Below are 8980 nucleotides of genomic sequence, written 5' to 3' on the forward strand. Positions count from 1 at the left end.
GGAGAAGTGTGTGTTGGTGTTCGTCCGATGTGGGACGCACTCACCTGCCGCCAGGTGTTGGACAGACGTCAGATCTCGTATGTTCCTGCAACCAAAGAAAGAAACTGGATCAAATCAGAAGCTTTCAATTTATGATTTTATCTCCAGACTGTCATCGTCATCATCATCATCATCATCATCATCATCATCATCCAACCAAGAAGCTGAACACGAATGATCTGGTTTAATATGTTCAGGTTGATTCATTGTTTTCTTCTCAACAGTAAGTTTCTCACCAGAACGGAGACGTTTGCAGTGTGTTCAGAGTGTGACGCCCCCCAGTGGCAGCAGAGCTCCACAACACAACCTCCAGGTCCAACATGAGACTCTTCCAGTGACTGACACGTCTTCATTTCATTCATCTTTCTGTTTCTTTTAACTGTTGTTCATTCATCCGTTCTTCCTCTCTCCTCCTCCTCCTCCTCCTCCTCCTCTGTTCACACTCTCCTCTCTGCTTCAGGTGTTTCCAGGTGGCTGTGAAGTGTCATGGGAACACTGTGACATGACAGCAGAGGCTCTGACCCATGGCTAACACACACACACACACACACACACACACTCACACTCACACACACACACACACACACACACGCACTCACGCACTCACGCACTCACTCACACACTCACACACTCACACACACACACACTCACATACACTCAGATACACACACACACACACACACACTCACACACACACACTCACACACACACACTCACACACAGCAGGTACACAACTCACACACACACTCACACACACACACACACTCACATACACTCACATACACACACACTCACATACACTCAGATACACACACACACACACACTCACTCGCACACACACACACACACACAGCAGGTACACAACTCACACACACACTCACACACACACACACACACACACACACACACACACAGCAGGTACACAACTCACACACACACTCACACACACACACACACTCACACACACACACACACACACACACACACACACACTCACACACACACACACTCACACACACACACACACTCACACTCACACACACACACTCACACACACACACACACTCACACACACACACACTCACACACACACACACACTCACACTCACACACACACACTCACACACACACACTCACACACACACACACACACACACTCACACACACACACACTCACACACACACACACACTCACACTCACACACACACACTCACACACACACACACACTCACACACACACACACTCACACACACACACACACTCACACTCACACACACACACACACACACACACACACTCACACTCACACACACACTCACACTCTCTCACACACACACACACTCACAGACACACTCACACACACACTCACACTCACACACACTCACACACACTCACACACACTCACACACACACACACACACTCACACACACTCACACACACTCAGCAGGCTTCAGGTATTGTCTCAGCTTGTCAAACAGCCACTGACCCTCTGATCCCTTGACATCCGCTCAGCGCTTCACACACGTTCAGAGCTGTGCTGCTTAAAGGGTTTGCAGGTCAGGGGTGTCGGGCCTCCTGGGCCTCCATACTAAGAGTCTGGATCACACACACACACACACACACACAGTATCAGTATTTGTCTACCTCTGAGGCTGCAGCCATGCTAGCTGCTCCGTGAGGCTGCATTTAGACAGAGTGGTGCTTTGAGCTAAAAGCTAACATCATGCTCACAGTGTGTCTCAGCTCCAGACCACATACAGGATCCAGACTTTACTTCAACTTTAAGCTTCTTTCTTCTTCGTCTGTACTTTTTACTGATAAAACATCCACTCACCTCCATTATACAGTTTATTTTTACAGTTTGAATGCACACGGTTTTCAATGTAAACTCGTGACAGTATTTTAGTACTTCTTCCACCACTGATTCTCCCACAATGCAACGCACGCAGGAAGTGGAGGAGCTGCTCACAGCTGAATGTGAATAAAACAAACGTGAATGAAGGTGAAACAGCTCGAAAGAAAACAACAAAATAAAAGTTCAATCTTAAGAAAAACATTTTGCCGTCCGTTTGTGAAGTTTCATTTTTAGTGAAACTCCAAACGCTGCACATGTTGTATCATTTCCTGTTAGCATAAAATGCTGTCGATTTTTGTATACTAACCAACAGTGAACTATGATGATTAGTATGTAGCGTATACTGTATATACACTGTACACTATATATATTCTGTGTATATTTGATATATATTCTATATATATTCTATATATATTTGATATATATTCTGTGTATATTTGATATATATTCTGTATATATTCTGTGTATATTTGATATATATTCTGTATATATTCTATATATATTTGATATATATTCTGTGTATATTTTATATATATTTTATATATATTCTGTGTATATTTGATATATATTCTGTATATATTCTATATATATTGTGTATATTGTATATATATTCTGTATATATTGTGTATATTTTATATATATTCTATATATATTCTGTGTATATTGTATATATATTCTGTGTATATTTGATATATATTGTATATATATTCTGTGTATATTGTGTATATATTGTGTATATATTCTATATATATTCTGTATATATTTGATATATATTCTGTGTATATTTGATATATATTGTGTGTATATTGTATATATATTCTGTATATATTTTATATATATATTCTGTGTATATTGTATATATATTCTGTATATATTCTATATATATTCTGTGTATATATTTGATATATATTCTGTGTATTTTGTATATATATTCTGTATATATTTTATATATATATTCTGTATATATTTGATATATATTCTGTGTATATTTGATATATATTCTGTATATATTCTGTGTATATTTGATATATATTCTGTATATATTCTATATATATTTGATATATATTCTGTGTATATTTTATATATATTTTATATATATTCTGTATATATTCTATATATATTGTGTATATTGTATATATATTCTGTATATATTGTGTATATTTTATATATATTCTATATATATTCTGTGTATATTGTATATATATTCTGTGTATATTTGATATATATTGTATATATATTCTGTGTATATTGTGTATATATTGTGTATATATTCTATATATATTCTGTATATATTTGATATATATTCTGTGTATATTTGATATATATTGTGTGTATATTGTATATATATTCTGTATATATTCTATATATATTCTGTGTATATATTTGATATATATTCTGTGTATTTTGTATATATATTCTGTATATATTTTATATATATATTCTGTGTATATTGTATATATATTCTGTATATATTCTATATATATTGTGTATATATTTTATATATATTCTGTGTATTTTGTATATATATTCTGTATATATATTCTATATATATTCTGTGTATATTGTATATATATTCTGTATATATTGTATATATATTCTGCGTATATATTTTATATATATTCTGTGTATATTCTATATATATTGTGTATATTGTATATATATTCTGTATATATTGTATATATATTCTGTGTATATATTTTATATATATTCTGTGTATATTCTATATATATTCTGTGTATATTGTATATATATTGTATATATATTCTGTGTATTTTGTATGTTCCCATGTCATGTTGTCAGCAGGCTGTCAGAGCTGCAGACATCAGCATCCTTCAGTTACTAATTGCAGGTTGACTTGTAACATAAAGTTCACAGGTTCAATCCCAGTAGCAGCGACACATGCAAACTGTCCTGGACCAAAACCCTGAGCTGTCTGAACTGTCCTCTGCTGCTCTCTGTTGGCCATATAAGTGTATTACACAAAATGACCAGAGCGAGGCCTCGTTCATACGGGTCAATGAGTTATCTTGATTTGACTGTTGAAATTTTACTCAAACTCCTGACAAAAAAACTGAACATATTTCACAGTTGGAAAAAGGTGACATCACATCTTTCAGTTTAGCAATGCCAGAGACGTTCAGAAAGTGTCTTTGGATCAAAATGTGATGAAAGTTGATGACAAAACGATACGCGATCGTCTAGAGCAGGGGTCTGCAACCTTTACTATCAAAAGAGCCATTTTGCCCCCTCTTCCAAAGAAAATAGTCTGGAGCCGCAAAACATAACACAGCTTATAAAGTTTTATAAGTTTTATTATTTTTCTATTTTTACCTGTTATAACAAAGGAAAGCCCATACAGAAGTGTAGTGTGCATGTGGAGGCCAACTTTGACATGAATTAAACACTGAACTATGCAGGCTTATTTGAGTCCTTCCCATATTTGTGTAAAATTAATAAAATAGAAACTAGCCCACTTTAATATAAATAAAACGTATAGCCACAGCTTAAAAAAAGTAAACATACAATTAGGAATGTTTGTGACTAAAGTCCATTTTCATCAACCGACGCACCTGAACACACAAACAAAACCACATCAGCTCTGAAATGAAGGTTTTTCTGAAAACTAATAGCCTATTAAATGCTCGTGTTCTCACCTGTTGGATGTGACTTGTGTTTGTGAAGATCGCTGCAGATCTTCTCTCTGTCAGGGCTCTCAGGTGTGACTGTGACCTTCACACAGGACTGCAGGCTGTCATCGGGGAGGCGGGAGCGACATTTGGACTTTATGAAGTTCATGCTCGAGAAAACCTGCTCGCATAAGTATGTTGAGCCAAAGATGGACAGGACTCCAAATGCGTACTCTTTCTGTTTGTTTGTGAAGTCTGAGAGTAGATGCTCTGATAGTTTTGTCTGTGGACGGCTTCCCTCCTTACAATCTCCTGAGCTGCCACAAAGCTAGCAGCTGTAGTTGAGTTTGGAGAGTTGATCCACTTCTTGAAAGTATGTTTGCTCTGCTCAACTTTCCGTAGCAGTTCCAGAATCGCTCTCTGTCGCTCATCTTCAGTTCGGTACTTCTCAGCTAATGCTGAGTGCTTGTTCTGAAAATGTCTTTCAACGTTACATTTTCTGTTGTTTGCTAATTTCTCGCCACATATCAAACACACGGGTAAGCCAGCATCGTGGGTGGTGAAGGCAAATGAATCTGTCCACGCAGAAAACTCTCTATTTTCTTCTGAGACTTTTCTTTTTTTGGATTTACACATGGTTAGTTTACCGAGGGCGGGGGGCGGACACTGAAGAAGCCGCCTGCAGGTAAAGGCGAGGGCTGTAGACGTCAGTGTGACGCATATTTTAATTGACAAATTATTAAAACTTTTTTTTAATTCGATGTTAAAGTATCACCTCGAACTCCCAAATAACCGTACAACATAAACAGAAATAAAATAAATAAAAATTAAATTAAGAAATAACCGTTATTCATTTTCATGTTTTTTTGTCAAGGCCAGAGGGAGCCGCTGCAAGGAGGCTGTAGAGCCGCTACAAGGAGGCTGAAGAGCCGCTACAAGGAGGCTGAAGAGCCGCTACAAGGAGCCTGTAGAGCGGCTACAAGGAGGCTGAAGAGCCGCTACAAGGAGGCTGAAGAGCCGCGGGTTGCCGACCCCTGGTCTAGACGAACGAGTGTTTCTGGGGCCTCACTGATTACTGTACAAAAACACAGTTGGCTTAATTCACTGGTTTTGGTGAGAAAATGTGTTCTGGTTTTCCCTCTGATGTCCTCCGGCTGCTCTGCCTCAACTCTCGGTGATTTACAGAGTTACCGGACAGAAAGCTTCAGAAAGTGACTGAGCTAACGGCTGCTAACTGTAGCAGGTCTGGGGTTACATGTTGGTCATCCAAATTAAAAGTGTTTCTTTCAGCGACATTTTGTAGGTTAACAAGGAATGTAAAGTGGCTAAGAGCAGGGTTATTTAGTAACACCGCGCCTTTCAAACACAATTCAAAGCAGCAAGTCAAGGTTTTATGGCAAAGAGATGCAATGAAAGATTTGAAAACAATGAAGAGAAAATAAAGTAAAACTGTAAAAATGATGGCTTGGCCCTTTGGGTCCTGCAGGCCTGTTTGGCAATTCAAATAAAATGAAGCAGCATATTTGTTTCAGCTAATGGTGGTTCATGCACTTCTTCAAGCTGTAAGAAAAGAGGTTAAAAGAGTGTAAAAGGGAGAGAACAGAACAGATGTGGAGAGTGAGAGAGATGGAAGCTGAGAATGAGAGAAAACTGAAGGGAACAGAAACTCGTGCTGTATCTGTCTTTATACACAAGGAGGCTTTTGGTGGTTGTATTGTTGTCAACACAAACATCATACTCATCGTGATCAGTTTTAGCTGCAGCTTTTTATTTAGTCAAGCCAAAAACAAAAAGGGAAAACAAACTGCTGGACTTTAACCAAGAAAAGAAAAAAGTCTGAAGTTGAAAACTAAACATGGAAAAATCTCTCTTATACAAACTCCTGGTAAAATACTGGTCAAAGTGCTAGTGCATAAGGAGAAAGTGTCAAAACACTGACACATGTTGTTTTGGCAATACAAACATCAGATCCCATGATTCCATCGTCACGTTAACAAAAAGGGAAAAAAATACTAAACTGACAACATGGAAATATTTTTCACATCTTTAAAAAGTAACACAATATATCCCAAACTGACAGTTATCAAGCTTTTTAAAAGGCAAGACGTATACAGTGATTATTGTTCTGTGGTCGAGTAGTTCTTGATGTAAAACATTAGACAAAGATAGTATACGTAGCTGATAACGGCTAACGGGCTCCAACACGGCAGAAGCTCTCACATCAGCTGAGCCGCATCACACAATTTATATAAAGCAGTTGGTACAAATACAGCATGTCCCTGTCCGTGTAGCTCGTTAGCTACTTAGCTCACACAGTTTGGCTTGCTAGTGCCCACATGTTACCGGCTAGTTAGCACATGATTAATTAGCTCTCCAGCCACAGTAGCCTGCCAACTTAAAAAAAATCAAACCCCAGTACCACCTACAGGTGTTTTAGCGAGGAGCATGGATGAATTTAGCTCAGTCGCCTTCTGGTGTGACCGGGCACCAAAACAGCCACATTAGCACCCCCGTGAGGATTTAATGCCTGTTACACCATCTGAAAACTGTAATTGTAAGATTTTTACCGCTAGCAGAGCTACACACTGGACTCAACCTTCACTCTGAGCTGCATGCTAATGTGCTAACAGTAGCATGTTGACGCACACTTTAGCTACCAGCTGTTGACATGGTGGTGTTCAGCATGTAATATTTAGTGTTTTGCCATGTTAATATGCTAACAGTTAGCATGTAACGTGCCTCCACTGTGTATGGCAACATAGTATTTTAGCAAGTTAGAATTCTAACGTTAGCATGTTAGCATTAATCTCAAAGTACAGGAAAGCCTGAGGTTTGGGTGATAAAACCAGCTTGTGAAAAGTCACAACCCACAAGTTATGATGTTTCACTGTCGAACCCCCCAGCCAAGATGTTAGCATACTAAAACCCCAAGATTCATTTTTCTAGTTGTCATTTTTTTACTGAATAAAACTAAAAACAGGCTCATAAAACACTTTCAAACCCCCCAAACAAACAGAGCTCAATGTGGTTTGTTTGTTCAACTCCTGAATACTGTATATACACATTTGACACTTAATGTGAAGTGGTGTCTTCCCCCAACAGCAGCAATGAACAGAGCTCCATGTTAAAAAGGAGTCAGCTGACTCCAGCAACCAATAACATCAAGAGGCGTTTGTGAGGAAGTTGTGAGGCACGCTAACAGAAAATGAGTAAAAGCAAAAGGAGACTACAATAAAAACACAAAACATTTGGCATCAGGTTTGAACAGGACTAAAATCACAGTTGATAAGGTTTAAATCTGCTGGGGGAGCGTCACGGTCTGGCTGTTTAATGTGTTGACAGGTTTGTGAATCCACCGGGTTTACTTACTTGAACTTTACGGCAGGACATCCAGGTGTACAGATTGGAATCAGAGGGATACCTGAGAGGGTCCTCTGAGGGTTTGATTGTGAGGACCTCTAAGATGCTTTTTGACTCCTTACAACAGCCTCCAGTGGACTCTTATAAACATTGGAACCATTAGAAGCACTTGGATGTTTGCTTAAAGAAACCTTCTTTCTGGCTCCTTTAACATAAAGCAGTTCTTGGAAGAGCCTTTAGTACCTCAAGTGCCTCAAATGGACGTCCAATTTGAAGTGGAAGACAAAATCAACTCAAGCTCTTCTGCACAACTTCAGGACAGCCAGTTCATACTGGACCTGTGACCCTCTGAACTTCCATTTGTGTGCCATCGAGCAAGGCACTTCATCTCAGAGCCCCGGTGGAACTGCTCACCGTCCAGATCAGAAGATCCTGCACTATGTCGACATGATCAGTCATTATGTGAGTCTCGGTAGCTCGTAGAACTGTAAGGTGCTAAGGCCTCGTCACACCAAAGGCAAAGTAAGTCGTAAAGGTGACGTAAATACAGTTTTCAACTTTTCAACAAACTGACTGTGAATTTAAACTGTTGCAAACAGCCTCGACAGGGCTGACACTCGAGTGAGCCGAAAGCCAGAAAGTTTAATGGCCGAACACACGACGAAGCTCTGGAAGTCTCGTATTATTTGTGTCGCACCATCCAGTTTTATAATGCCTGCAAAAGAGATGCAGCATGGTCTGCAGTCAGTCATGATATACAAGCTGATGGTACAAATACGCTTCTTGAATAGTCTATGCTAACTTGTTTTCTAGTTTGCTTCCAAGCTAAATAGCTAACTGACAGTTAGCAAGCCAGCTAGCTTGGCAGGCCAAGTGTGGGTTGCGGAAACAGACACAGGAAAGTATTCAGGTCTTGTTACTTTTATGCTACCTGCTAGCTAGCAAGCATTTTACTGGTTAGCTCACCAGCCACAGTAGTTAGCCAACTAGCCCCACGAGTTATTTCGCGAGGATGGGCAAACGACTTCTCTAAGCACTTCGGTTGCTGCCACACTGACGAAACTGACGAAGAACGGTATCTCTGTTCCAGCCTTTG

This window comes from Enoplosus armatus, chromosome 10 (genome assembly GCF_043641665.1).
Source record: "Enoplosus armatus isolate fEnoArm2 chromosome 10, fEnoArm2.hap1, whole genome shotgun sequence".
Classification (NCBI taxonomy): domain Eukaryota; kingdom Metazoa; phylum Chordata; class Actinopteri; order Centrarchiformes; family Enoplosidae; genus Enoplosus; species Enoplosus armatus.